Below are 15,000 nucleotides of genomic sequence, written 5' to 3'. Positions count from 1 at the left end.
TCGTGTGTGCTACGGTTATTAGTTTATTTTAGTTGGTTAAAAATAGGATAACAAAACTACCGATACACGATCTTTTGCACACGCTTTTCATTTAGTTGATATTCAATAGTTGGTACTCTACTTTCATGTTCAGTTGCTTTTGCACCGGGTTTTTTTTCCACCGCTCCACACCCTGAATGGTCACCAGCGCTGGCTTCTGGGTTTGTCACATTTCAGTGGTACGCTCCACTGGACCAGGACCGGCACCACTAGCCGTGCCGTGCTCACAGGTCCCATCATGCATCATGAAGTAGCAGCAGCAGCAGCTAGTCGGCTTTTTTGCGGCACGGTCAGGTGCTACGGTTCAGTTGGGTGTCGGTGGTTACGGTTAGAGAGTATTGATGTGCGGTTTTGTTTATTATTGTTTGTTTGCACCCTTCGAATTGGGTCATGGATTATTTCATTTTCAGTTGATTTTCATTCTCCCGCCTGCACGCTGTTACAACCATTGAATCCTATATTGAATCGTAGGAAGTTTTAGTTTAATCCTAAGTTCACCCTGAAAGCTACTGTTATTTCAAATCTTTCTACTTCTTTTAGATAAACTCGATCTAATATTTATGTCGATAAAACAACAATATTGCTTAACATTTTAACTTAGGCTTTTGCATGCCATAGCCGTTAAATACCAATTAACATCACCATCAACACCATTTACTAATGCTGAACCCTTTACACAGAATGACACTTTTGAAGGGAGAGTTTCATAAGCTCTTTGTTCGAAAAGTTCCTCTGATCAAATCTGATCTGGTCTGAGAGAAGAGACCTTTCTCTTCCAGGGGGCCACCTTCCATCAAAACCAAAACATTGGTCAAGGGACAGTAGGAGAAGGGGGCTACTTAAGCAAAGACCTAAAAGGGATCCCACAAAAACCTCTCGACATCCCTCGACAATAGAAAGTAGCTGCGACTTAGCTCTCGGTCTCTTTTTCTTGTGGTCCACCCGAAATTGTTGGACATCCCCAACGGCCCCCACCATCAAGAGAGAAGAAGGACACGTCTACCTCTTGTTCGGGCGCCCGCTCGCACACACAGTGAAGCAACACTGTGACAATTGTAAACACAGACACGCTCGAGTAGCCTCAAAGAAGCTCGACCACGTAGGATATTGAAGTAGATAATGCTTCTTAGGGGGATTGCTGTGGTTCGGAAGATGACCAAAAGTGGGATTTCTGTGCTGTCGTGCCGAGTACTACCGAGGCGGCAAACGACCCCGACGTGAGCATACCTTTAGCGAAACACTGCAGCACTCCAGCGCACACACAAGCGTGCACGTACACATACTCCTGGTTCCAAGAATGGTTTGGCAATTTCCCTCGACATCAACTGGCTCTGGTGCTGTTGTTCCCGGCGAACAGGCGAACTATCCTGAACCGAGAGTGTGACCCTCTCAAAGGACTTCCCAGGGAAGCACTTGATACCGGGAAGTGGATTGCGTCCCCCTCCCCTCCGCCAAGTTTGTCATCCCCTTTCTTTTTCTTATCGTTTTTCCATCGGCCGCTGCGAGTCGGGGACGCTATCAGATTGGAACCGGCCATCGACCAGATGTTGATGTGGGTTGCCCAGCGTTTACGCTCGCTCGGTTTTGTGTGGCCAGGAGGATAATTTTCATCGCTACCACCGCAACCATTTACAGTAGATCCCCCCCAGAGATATTATCTTGAGCGGTTCAATCATTTCGTTGGGCAGCATTTGTGAAGGAACTGGAAATGGAAGGTCCCAAAAACCACAGTTCCGTTCAATGCTCTGTTTATCCGGTTCACTTACTCGTCGTTCTCGGTTAGGAATTAAATGGTTGAGTACAAAGAAATCTGATTCCTTGCTCTTTCCTATATTGGGATGAAGGCAGTATACAGATTACAGACTTTTAGAATATGAATTCATTTTGTACTTCTCTCAAAATGGCACATTGACTATGCATTGACTGGAGGTAATTCTAATGAAACGCATATTAGCACAACTTTCATTAAGAAACGCTTTTCATTATGAAATATTCCCCTTAGAACCAACAACGGAGCGAGCGAGCTGCTTTAGTATCGCAATGGCAGACAACCGCAACGATCTGCCGTGCCTTGGTTTCAACTTGTCGCAACCGTAAAGACGAGTGCACCAAGACAAAGTTCAAACAAAGTTCTCCAGCGCAGCTCCCAGCGATTATTGCCCCCCCACCCCTTGAAAGGTTAAATATGATCCGTGCAGTTCATGCATTATTTATCTTTGCCAATGTCGATGACGCCAAGCACCAAGCACCCTGGATGGATGAATGCTCTGGATTGTGCGCTGGGTCCTTGGTGCATCCATCTTGGAAGCATTCCATTCCTTCATCACAGGCGGCACACAGAAATGCGGTAATGTGCAGCGGTGGTTTGTTGCATTTTCTTGCTCCTTTCCGGCAGAAACGATGGCGATGAGTTATTATCTCCTGTTCTTCGGTTGTGGTGTGGGGTGAGTGAGTGAGTGTGTAGTGTACATAACCGACCGATCGATCAACTATACTACCCCCGAAGAGAGAGAGAGAGAGAGAGAGAGAGAGAGAGAGAGAGAGAGAGAGAGAGAGAGAGAGCAAATACGCTAATTATGCGCTGTCATAAAATGGGGATTCCGCTCTTTATATGCACAATGATAAATCACATTTTGCACTGTGTAATGTGATTGATGAAGCTTCTCGCTTCTCGCATCCCATGGCCGGCCATCAATTTTGTGTATGTCTGTGGTGCAGTGTGGTGTGTTTGCAGAAGAGTTCATTGTACAGGGAAATGGATGCTGTAACAGTTCAACACAAGTATAATGTTCGTATAACATTATCCGGCATCATTTCACCATCCTCTCCTGCTCTCTGCGTGTTGTGGTCTTTGCCCGTGGAGTTCTATCCGGGCGGTGGAGCCAGTCAGAAGTCAGGATCATTTAATTCAAATAAATGTAATTATGTGCGAATGTGTAGCACTTCGAAAGGAAGGCACCACTACACGAAGGGTCACTACACGTCTCATGCCACTGGAACGGTTAATGAAATGAAACTTTACTCCGCCGCCCCCGCGGTTGTCTTCGGTTGGAGTACAGGGTATCTTTCACACCTGACGTGGTTCGGCTTTCCGATCACGTACCTAGTCACCGGTACCGTTTAATCAGGGTAATAAATTTTCCCTCCCATTTCCTAAATGTGTTGTGGATGCCAACGGTGCAGATGAGGTGGATACAGAAGCGGTCTTGTGCCCGACCAAGTGGGCAAAACCAAGTGGCCAGCAACACCTGCGCACCGCGACCGTGCTGTTTCACGGCTCGTGCAGACCGGCTTCCGGCCGGCCGACGTGAGAAAGGACCCAGACACTGCTGGCACCCGGTTCGTTTCGTGTTTCGCTGTAGTGGTGTCTGTTGGTCGGTTGGTCTGGAGTGGGACTGGCCGGATGACCGGATGAGATAAAAGTTTTTTTAACCAGCTCGGCACGGCCCGGCTCGGCCCGGCTTGGTGGCCAGTTGGTTGGTGGATAGCAAAACTCAATTACAATTCAATTATCATCTTACTGCCCACCCGATCTGCGGCCAAAGGAATACGCCTTCCGGTGAGGTACATGTCACCACTACCACTACTACTACTACTACTACTACTGCTACCAGTTGGTGGGAGATGTGGAACCACAACCGGAATACCACACAAGTGGCACAACAGCAACACAACTAACTTTCGCACCAGAACCGGGAGACCGGCGTTCGCCATGGTCGGAAGATTATGCGCCGGGAGCGTTAAACTGGAACCGAAAGGTGAACGGTGGGTTTGCTACAAGTTTCGCTGGTAGGTTTGAAACTTTTCCCTGCGGCACCTGGCTCGCAGTAGGTAACTGCTACTCTGGCCTTTGGAGAGCGCACACTTCACAAACATGCGAAGTGGGTCGAGGGAAGCGGGGTTGCCACGCCTGGAAGGAACTTTGAAGCCCCGTTTCCTGTCATCGGCACACTAGAGTGGAGCACACACGGATGTTGGAGTGAGTCTGGTGTTGGAGTAGTCTACCAAAGTAGTCCCGCTGATCCTACACCTCGGAACATACCGGAACCGGTGCTGCATAACAAGGGAGCGAGTTCTCGAGAGGTTGAGCAGTGAGGAAGTTCCATCGGGATCAACGATCGTGCTGTGACGAAGAAAGTGTCCTTGCATACGAACCGAGCTGTGACAGGCAGGCGATGCTTGATGGAAGGTTCCTTTGTTGCTTCCTTTAGACAGGTTATTTAGATCAATTAACGGGGTCTATTGTCCCTATTAGTCCGGAGACACTTGAGCTGTGGTCAAACTTTGATCGTAGGAGTTACGAATTTTAATAACAACGATTAGGCCACTAGGCAACATTGCTCTTTGGGTCTACCATTAGACTAGCAGGAAAGCATAAAAATACAAGAAATATTTAAATAATTTGTGTTGACATTCATTCAACTAAACATACAGTCGTGTTGTAAGTGATAAGAGCAAAAGTGTAGCCGAGGCTTCACTTGTATGCCTCAGGTTTGTTATTTCTAAAGCATTTAGAGCCAGATTTTTGTTTGCTTATTTTTGTTGATTTTTTTCTGAAAAGAAGAAGTTTTCAAATCACAAATCATTACTACAGAACGCAATACTGTTCACTGTTGTGATATTCCAACTGTAGAGAATATGGGACAGCATGAAAAATACGTAATTTGATTTCTTTACACAAAAAGGCCTCCAGGTGCTCTAATTAACCTCTTTACTACTGCATTCAACTTTCTTGGCATTCAAATAAACAGACATCTTGTTCACACTTCTTACACTAAGCTCTCAGATGAGCATTCAGCATAAAATTCTAAGGTAGCCAACAGTCGAGTGTAGCTTTTCAATTCCATCTCTCCACTCGTACATGTGCGCCCATCGAAAAGAGTCTTCTTGTCATGCTCTAATTAATCTACAATAAATAGACATAACGCTAATTATGTTTTCTGCACACGTTTCCATACTGACGTGCGGATGGTAGCAGCATTCGCTCAAAGGAATCTTCTCCACTAGAGTGTCGCAGCTGTTAGGTGACATCCGAGTTCCCGGTCCCAATGTACCCCGAGTGTATCTCCTTATAATGAGCCCACCATTTCCACGCAAACTCCATCGAATCACACCTTGTGGCAGGTGTGGAACTACGGGAACGGGTCCACTGTCAACCAAATGTCATCTTGGTCCGGAGTGTCTTCACTCCCCTCGGCGGGTAACATTTCTGCCTTCTGGCCTACGAAAGGCAAAGGCACCATGCTACGGTTAATGACACTCTTCTAAAGCTACTTGATGTCCTAAGGACATCACCTCAAAACAGTGTGGCATGTGATGACAGTGACAGTCACTGAGCCGCAACATTCCGCAGCAACACTATGCTCAGCATAATGCCCGCACGTTGGTGTGTCTGTGAGTGTTTATCATTAGTTAAAAAAAAAACGAAGAAACAAAATATAGAGCACACTCTCAGTGAAATCCCAGTCGGTCGGGATGTGGGGTCAGGAAATGCATGGCGTAGGATGGTATGTAAAGAGCTCATCATCATCATCATCATCATCCTCATAAGAAGAAGAAAAGCACGGATGGAGTGCAGAATCCGTAAGGTGCCCACGCGGTACCATTGTGAAAGAAGTGGCTCTCTACGCGCTCTAGTGGTTTTCGGTGTCCCCGGCGTTGCGGACGAATAGAACCACGTTGTCGGTTTGAGGTAATAACCATCACCGAAGAGAGGGAGAGAGAATCGGGTGCGTGTTTTGCCTTTCCGGAGTATTTGGTGTGCTTTCAGTGGACGTGTCCTGGCATTGGTGACCCTCCACCCAAGCGGGACAAGAGGCACCGAGCACACCCACACCGGTGTGTAGAGCGGAGAAATTAATTATCTGATTTTGAGACGAGGGAAATGACACTCATTAAAAATTGTAACTGCGTTGCCGCTCGATGCTCGATGGGGATCGCAGATCTTCTGCTGCTGGCGCTGGCGCTGTGGCTCCGGTGCCCGGTGGATGTGCCTGATGGCCTTCTCACTCCCGGCAGGTGCTTAAGGTACGCAGAACGCAGAATGGGCCAACGGAAACTCTGGTGGTGCACGTGCCGAAGGTTAAGCCGCTGTTGCCATGCCGTCATCGGCAGCCGAGCCGTGGGAGTTGAGGGAAAGGACGCCAAGGTCCAGGAAAGGTGACGGTTGCTAAACCGTGGACCGTGCCCGTGGACTGATTGAGCTTGATGGACGGACCAAACAAGACAAAGAGATAGGGAGAGAGAGGGAGAGAGAGAGCGAAGAAATGGAGAGGCAAGAGGAAAGTCACTCAACAAATGGCCAGAATGGCGAAACGCCTTTGAATAGCCAACCTTAATTAAACAAGAAAATTGGGAAGTTTTTATGGTGCCACCTGGAGGAATTTGGTGATAGGCAGGTGTGTGTGCCGGTTCCGTCCAACACACCCCACCCTCCTCCCCAAAAAGGGTGTCCCTTGCCTGGACGCTCAAATGTTGGCATCGCGGCGATTGTTGAAAGTAACAGGCGCCTTCCCACTAAACGGAAAACTCCGGACCCAACAGACGTTCGTTCGTTCGTTCTTGTTGCGTCCGGACGGGGACCGTGTTTATGACGTTTTACGAAACGAGAATGAAAAATGGCGTCATTGGGGCCGTCAATGGTGTGAGTGCCGGCGTTCTGGGCGGATGTGACCACTCGATGAGTTGGGCATGTCCGTTCGAAGGTCGAGATAACCGAAGGCCCGGCCCTTCGGTCCCCTATTTTGTCGCATCCGGTCTTGCGGGGTTCGAAATTTGATTTCAAGTTAATGAGGGAAAATAATTTTCCTCCGCAGCGATAGAAAGCGACAGCGCACGGGTGCTGTTTGGGGCTGGTTGGGGTTCTAACTGCCGATGGCGATTTATCAACCCACTCGCTCGCTCTCTGTCTCTCTCTTTCTCTCTCTCTCTCAGCAGATGAGATGAGGAAACCGGTTCGCAACATAAATTCAGCAAAACAGCAATTAACTATCTTCCCATTGGCCAGCAGCTTGCCCAGACGATTTGGCTGTGGGCCGTGTTCGGTTTCCTAATGACGGTTCCAGCCATCAACATTAGCCATTGTTTTGATGACTTTTGTCACTTCTTAAATCATTTACGAAACGATTTTCTCAGTTTTCTACCAATCTTTGATAAGAAATATGCCGATGACGTCGGTTTTGTGGCTTCGTAAAGGTTAGAAGAGTACAATCAAATGTTTTTACTGCAAAGCGAGGCCTTTTGCGCAAATCTGATCCCCTAACAAGGCTCGTTGTGCGAGCAGTGCTTCGTTATGTTCTGCAAATGTTCCGGCGCAGCAGAGCATAGACACAGAGCATTTCCACAAACAGCAGTGACTGGCAGTAGAGGGCTCATTGGTGTGCACTGGAATCTAGCATTCCTGGCGGCAGGTTGCCGAGTTTCGCCTTCGCCCACTCGCGTAATATCTCGCGGGAAATCAGAAAACAAAATTGCAACTTAGTTTTCGGATGGATTTTCATCCACTCCATGGGTAAGCCAGTGCGGGACGGCGGAACCGGAAACAACTGAGAGCGGAAAAAAAGTCCTCGACCAAAACATGGAAAACAAATTGTGGCCAGAAGCGTACCGCTCCCTAGTGAGTCCAGTGCTGCGGCGCGGAAGTGTGATACAACCTATTCGGTACGATTGCTCATTTGGTCCGGTCCAGCGTCGGTGGACCTGTTGATGGAAGGGGATGGACCATGGCAAATGCCACATCAGCGGACGTTCCGGCTCTCTTATTACGATGGAATCCCACCGAGCATTTCGGAGCGTCATCATTAACCGATGATCAGTGCACTTGCGTTGGCAGATTGTTTAAAGCGTTGCCTGAGGAGCCTGGACCTCTCCGAGTGCTCCGATCGGATGTCGCAATGACAATCGAAATGCCACGAGAGCTTATGAATAACTGCTGAGTTCGCTTCTTCCGTGAACCTGTGTAGAGATAGTACGAGAGAGAGCAAGAGGGAAGTCAATGGAGATGAAATGGAGACAGCAGCACGAGGACTCTCTGTCATTCTGTGGCAGGAAACTTTACATGCCCCGAGGAGGTCCTTGTTTGCGGTGTGCGGCGCGTCGGTACGAGCCATACTGTCTTGGGGATAAGTTTCCGTTTATTAAACATTAAATATGAATCATCATCGTAAATGTAAGCCCCCGACGCAAATCGAGCTGCGTTTCCCAGCAGGCTCCGTGCTGTGGCGAGGTTACAGCAACGATCTCTCTCTCTTCTTGTCCCTGGCCCGCAGTAGCAGGAGGTTGTTTCCATCAAAGTCACCAAAGAATAGCCCGAACCGGGAGTCAGATAGACGAGCTCGAGCTCGAGATCGAGAGAAAATTGGTAGCCTCGTGTTAGCAGACGAGAAAAAAGGTTACGAGCAAGATCAACTTTACGGCTGCATTAGCTTCGGTGTTCAGGCACAAGCGGCCCAGCGTTGAAGGCATCCCTCTTGGCCTTCCCATTTCCCTTCATCACTTCGTGGCAAGACGGCAAGAGTGAAAATTGGCTGAGAGTAGTGTAGTGCCACGCGTCACTCCGTGCGGCCATCATGAGCTGGTATTCCGTCACTTTCCGGGCCGAGCAGAGGCAGGAATTAATATTTAATGCACTGCCAGCCGAGCTTCTTGCCGGGTGTGTCAGCTTGCCGTATGATTCTCGGAAGCGAATGCAGCAGCAGCAGCAGCAGCAGCCAACGTGAAGTGGGGCAACGCTTCAAAATGGCTTCAAATGTCCTGGAGCGTGAGTACGCCGAGGGTGAAGGAAAAGTCGAGAAAGCTTTCAAGTAATGTATTTGTCTGCCTGCGAATGAGCAAACAGCCGGAAGTGCCACTCGTGGAGCCGTGGGCCGTCCGTGTCCGTGTAAGGTAATCTGCAAAAGTGCAAACTTCCACATGAACTGAAGAGCTCATAATGCCAGTGCAGGCTGTGCACTGGTTTTGGAGTTGAGTGTAAGAAGCCATATTCTTTTTTTTTCGTCCATACACGTTTGGCTTCTTTAATTATTCACGATTTGTCATGTTAGTCGCGCATGATGTCATGTGTCGCGTTATGGCGCTGTACAGCTTCTTTGCAGGCATTTACTTATTTGAAATCTGAATATTATAGAACATCATCCCTCCCAAAAGACTGGCAGCGTATTTCATTCTTGATTTAACTGCGAAACGGGGTAGCGAAACCCAGAACGACCGTACGGAACGAAACTTCCTTCCACGGTTGTTGAAACCACACTCCGCAGTCCTGATTCTAATCGGATTTCTTGTTTTTCTCTTTGTCTTTCAATTTCAGGCACACCGCAACGAGTTTCCTGTTTGTAAGTACGACCGAGCTCCGGACCATGGCGGGCACGCCGTTGCCTTAATGACCCAAGCTACAGCGACTAATCGAATCCCGATGGGTTTCGGTTTCGGGAAAGGGAATCGTCGTTCCGTTGGGAAGCTGCAGACGGAACCGAAAATGATGAGTGTACGGGCGTAGCGTATGTGCCCTGGTTCCAATTGCCCGAAATGGCTACGTAGAACGTTGGTGGCCAGCCAGTTAGCTGCATAGACACACTCGGCATGCATGTAGCATTAATGGGTTACCCTTTCGGTAATCCAACCAACTGCCTGCCTCAGAGAAGTGAAATTGGAGTTTTATGACTTGAAACAAGCAAATGCTCACGGTTCACGTTTGCCGCTTTCCTTTTTTGTGGGCGGATGGGGGGGGGGGAGAGACCACAGATAAACTAATCTTGTAGAACCGGGCCGCCGGTACATATCGGGTCGCTATTCGACAAAAACGTATCGATCGTAAGGTGGAATAAATTAGCTCGAGGTTAGTCGGATGCATTCGGCAGTCACCGTATACGTATGAACTATGTTCGGGATATATATTCCTGGGAACCGCACACCCGGCATCTATCGTCCCAAAACATCGAACATTCTGCTTGCTAACTAGTACGAAAAGAAGCTACCTTGCAGATTAAGTCCGCTTGCCTTCTTCCACGAGGATGTGGCTCATCTGTTCTACCGCCAGTCGCATTCAGACGCAAGCGAGCGTCTCTCAATTAATGCCGTGCAGAACGTACAGCAGAACGAGTAAAGGAACGAGTTCATTTGCCGTACTTGCGAGAGCGTCAAAAACCCTCGCTCTAGCCAGGGACATCCGTTTTATGGGGATGTATCTTACGCCATACATGCGACCGCCACAAAGTGACACGTAATAAAAGAGGTACACTGAATTCGCTGCTCCGGCGGAACGCTATCCTTCAGCTAGGAAAGTTGCCGATCTTGTCGCTGCTAATCTGTGATGTCACGTCCGAAGCTCTATGCGTCCCGGGACCGAATCATTAGCCGAAGAAGCGAGAAGAGGTGAGAGCATTTGCCATTGCGACGTGATAGTGGCGTGGAGTCGGTGATGGCTCAGACCGAAACTTGACGAGCTCCCGAATTTGCCGGGAATTAGCATCCAGTTTCGTTTCCTTTTGTACATTTTGTATGCAGCGCCAGCAGCAGCAACTCTCGAGTGCTAGGCAAGGGTACTTTTGTGGTATTGTTGGGTAAAAACCATAGTTATACGACCACCAAAGTGGCAAAGTTAATACTCGAAGACATAACGCTGTACCGATAGTCCCTGGAAGCTTGCTCGTTAGCAGCGTTCTCATGAAAGCTTAAAGTCCTTGTTCAGTCGGTCCAACAGTGGCAGAGAATGTGAACATTTTCGGGTGGTACGGGTGTCGTTCGGGTTTCACCATCATCGATGTTTAATTTCTGCTGCATTTCTGCTCGTTTTGACTCGAGTGAGATGCGATGAGAAAGCATAATGCGACGACCAGAAATGTGAACTCCTGTGGGAAACCCACATGTTGTTTCGATTTGTAACATTATTTTCTCGGAATTGAAGTGCATTCCGAGAGCATATGAAAGCGATATCCGTTATGAGTGGAATTTATGATTTAATCGAAAAGTACAAATCGTTCAAATTTCCAGCAATGTGTACATTTCATTGCATTTCAATATTTAAATAATTGAGATGAAATATGTTTCTATGGTTCATTTCAATCACATCGTCAGCAAATACTTCCCATCAATTTTGACGATGATTGGCTGATGTAGACAGAAAGTTAATATTTTGTGTTAATAAGTAAAATCTTCTTGGATTCATTTTTTCATTGAAAAGATCATGGGAATTTCATTACGTGATTTAAGCTATTTCTTATTCAATGGAAAAATGTTTTTGGATGTTGGTTTTCGTTGTTCAAGATGTAAACTAACGAAATTATGATTCAAATGTCTAGTTGAAAATATCAAAGCAATATAATGAATAGAGAACATATTTCATTATCTAGAAGGTCATTGTCATAAAAATAACATTAGAAAAGAAAGTTACTGATAACAAGCAAAATATTAATTCCTTTCTGTAATCCAAAGCCCCTCTTTCGACATTTCTCAATCGACAAGCGCAAAGGTTCTGCAACATTAATCCTATAGTCACTTCATTCGACGGCAATAAACTTTTGGCAAATAGCTTTAGCTAGTAAGATGAACAATCGTCTGGAACGTCCCGTACAGTTCCATAGGCTTCTACCAAAACAAATTGCCCCGTATCAAGCTAATCTCAGTGTAAGGCGAATAAAATGTGCCTTACTGGAGCATCATTATTCAATGAGATGTGCTTCCGCTGCGCTTGGGTTCGCTTTTTCGCCAACCTTCAAACAGTACACTCGAGCAGCACCTTCTGACGTACGAAACGTACGAAGCAAAAGCCCCCGGAGTTATATCTCTCCACTCGGCTGCCTTTGTCATTTATCATCTGGCTTTTCTGGAACCTTGTACCTGTCCAGCCCGTGCAGTGTTGTCCAAAAGTCCGAAGACACTTTGCTGCCGGCGTAGTACCGTCGCAACAGGAACGAGGGAACGTGTAACCCTTATCAAAGCAGCTAAAGAAGAAGAAGCCTGAAGCTGTCGCTGCCGCTGCCACTGCCACTGCCGGATCCGTATCTTCGCACCGAGCGCAGGGTACTGCTGCTGTTGTTGGCATTATAATGCTTGCTGCCTAATTCTGTCCTCCTGTTTGCTGTCCAAAAAATCAGATATTCAAAAGTAAGAGCCGCTCTTCACTCGCCCACGACGGTTCGTTACCCTCCTCCCTCTGCAAATCCCGGTGGAACAATGGCGGCTAAACTCTACCACGTAAGGACAGCCAGAACCGAACCACCGTCAACGTACCTGCCCGAGACAGGGACGGCTAAGCCACCAACAACAGCACCGTCAATGTGGATGGGAAGAGTGTCGGCTTTGCCTGCTGCTTCAATTGTCGGTCGTTCTCGACTCGCGCTGTTGCTAAACATCGGGCACGAAACGAAGACTAAGGTCGCTTGAAGGCCCACCCAGACGTCGCTCCTTGATTCCATGCTCACTCGAAAATCCTTCGTTTCGAGTCCTTGTTTCAGAACGATGGCGGATAGGAAGAAGGCTAATCTTTGGCTGGCTTTAAATCGGAACCACGATGCCACGGTACCGCGTTCCAAATGGCGGCCCCAAACGTCACTGAAGGCAAACAACGGGCGATGCGAGAGAGCGAACAACGATTCTCACGTTTCCACTGTTTATTCCACCGAAAACGGTTCTGTGGAGCTTTCTTGTGTACGCCAAGTTGCTCCCGGTTCCGGCCACCGTCTGATCTGCTTCCCCATGACACGAACCGGACGTAGGCCACTTCGTCTTGCGGCCCCCTTGCAACCGCACTGTTGCTTCCGTCTACTTCTGCCCCTGTTGGTGCGGCAGAGGGGCTCTTTAGCATTAATTTTTCGCTCCCGTTGCCACGCTGGTTGGCTGAGGATAGGGGAATAGGAAAATAAAGCGAAAACCAAGAGCCAGTCAAGGACAACGGCTGGCTGGCAGACAACGCAGAGCGCATCAATTCCAAAGCTGCTGCTGCTGTTGCGGGTGTGTCGCAGCACGGCTTTAGGCGGCGGCCAAAGACGATAAGGATGCTGTCGGGGATGGATAAATATTTCATTGAAATCTTCTTAGCGGGCGTGCGCCCGAGCGCGCGTACACGAAGAAGACACCAAAACCACGGGAGCACCACGCGGGAGCTTATGATTTGCGTTTCCCAGACGTCCGCGCACCGGAAAGGCCTACCGAAAGGCCCCCGTGGCAAGAAGCAGGCTGGCGCCGGTCAGGGCTTAGAACAGGACAAAATTCTATCAGAAAACAGCGGGCTCGGTCTAGTACAATCGTCGCCCCAAGACGACGACGACGACAACTGGGCGGAATATGAAAGAGCATAATTCGTAATCCGATAATCTTCACACTGGGGTGCGGGTGGATTAGTGAATATTGAATGTGGCTCCGGTGGCTGTGGTGGTGGGGGTGGTAGCCACCCATTGGATGCCTTTCACGGTCACGGGCGAAGGCGGAAAGGCGCGCTAAGCCACCTTTAGCCCCGATGGCGCGCACCATCCACTCTGCGTTGGGCTGTAAATGATGAGAATTGCTTCTGGCACTTCTCCCGGCACAGCACACACCCGAAGATGGCACCCGCTCGATGGCTCGATGGCTTTATTCCAAAGTCTCTTTCCGGAATGGGGGGGGGGGGGGGGGTGGCCGCGATTCAACGGGCGCGCTCGTTTACCGAGAGCTGGTGCTTATTGGAGGATTTTAAAACTTCTGTTGCTCTGCCTCGCTGACTGCTGCTGTTGTTCCGCGAAATTGCGATGCTTCTCTTCTTTCTGTTACGCTCAGTTTTTTTGTGGAGATTGAACCATGGATGTATCGTGGTCTCATGTTGATTCTAAGTTGGTTTACACGAGGTACAGCATAAAACCAGAACTCAAGTATGTGCAGCTTCTAGCAACAGAAACGAAACCGTTGACTTCTCGGAACAATTTAAGTGAATAGCATTACGAAACGATGGCTCGTGTCTACGCGAAATGGTGGAATGGCCTACCATTAGTTTCCGTTTGGTGCCCAGTAACTATCGATATAACCGTCCATTCTCTTCCCGAGTGTTATTGATGAGCGCCTGATAAGCATCTTCCAACCGATGGTCAGCGCGGCCATACCGAGAATCACACACGTGAACTACGCCTGTCCTGAAAAGAGACTCGAAAAAGAGAGACGCAGAGAGAGAGTCGAAATAAATTAAGGTATTTTTCTCCGCTATCCACTTAATTTCGATCTCGTCCCGATACCGAGTTCGATCGAGGGAAAATCCACCGATGAGCGGCAAGTTCGATTGGCAGCAAGAAGAAGGAGAGAAAAGATCCCAGTTTGCCAGTACACGGCACGTATCGTACCACTAGACGAGATACTAGACACGCTCGACGGTTCCATGTCATCTGTTCTGATTTTCCAAGCGGGCCACCGGCCGTTACATTTGATTGCCACACGACCGGATCCGGGCTCTAAAGCACTCGCGCCATTCCTGCTCTCTGCTTCGGCTGTGAGCGGGATTCTTTCGGATCCTGTAACCGTGCAGAGTTAGTTTCGCAAAAGCTTCGTGGCGCGCGTAAAATGTAGGAAAATCTCATTAGCAAGCGAATGGAGCGGCAGCGATCGGAATCATGGCGGCATCATCTTACGGATGGTGGAGAGGGCGACTGAGCGGTGGTTTGAGGCACTTTACATGCTCTACCATGGGCCAAGCCTCGCTGGAGATGAGCTTAGAGGTCGAGTTCGACCCAGCAGCATCGACGTTGCTCTTCGATACATATCAATTATCCTGTCCTCTCTCTCTCTCTCCTGTGCCCTCTCCTCGCTATTGCTTCGCGGCTGCTGTACCGTGGTGCAGCTCCAATAGATTGCGATTCGATCTTTTCGCTCCTCGATTCAAACGTCCATCGATTCATTGTGGCACTCCCTTTGCTCGCACATCGACAGGAGAGAGTGAGAGAGAGTGCGAGAGGGAACGAGGAGAGTAGTTTTGGATGCTTACCAACCCACCACCGCAGTCAGTAC

General features: G+C 48.6%; 1 protein-coding gene across 3 annotated transcripts in view; it reads left to right on the top strand.

Annotated features, from left to right (window-relative positions):
- Window positions 1–15,000, top strand: part of LOC126581429 (cadherin-87A) — a 126,033-nt gene that overhangs the window by 41,429 nt on the left and 69,604 nt on the right. For all 3 annotated transcript variants that reach the window (XM_050245084.1, XM_050245082.1, XM_050245083.1), the window contains one exon: window positions 9,344–9,368. The gene's annotated coding sequence lies outside the window, so the exon portion shown is untranslated. The remainder of the gene's footprint in view (window positions 1–9,343; window positions 9,369–15,000) is intronic.

This window comes from Anopheles aquasalis, chromosome 2 (genome assembly GCF_943734665.1).
Source record: "Anopheles aquasalis chromosome 2, idAnoAquaMG_Q_19, whole genome shotgun sequence".
NCBI classification, from domain to species: Eukaryota; Metazoa; Arthropoda; class Insecta; order Diptera; family Culicidae; genus Anopheles; species Anopheles aquasalis.
This window is presented reverse-complemented; position numbering and strand designations above follow the sequence as displayed.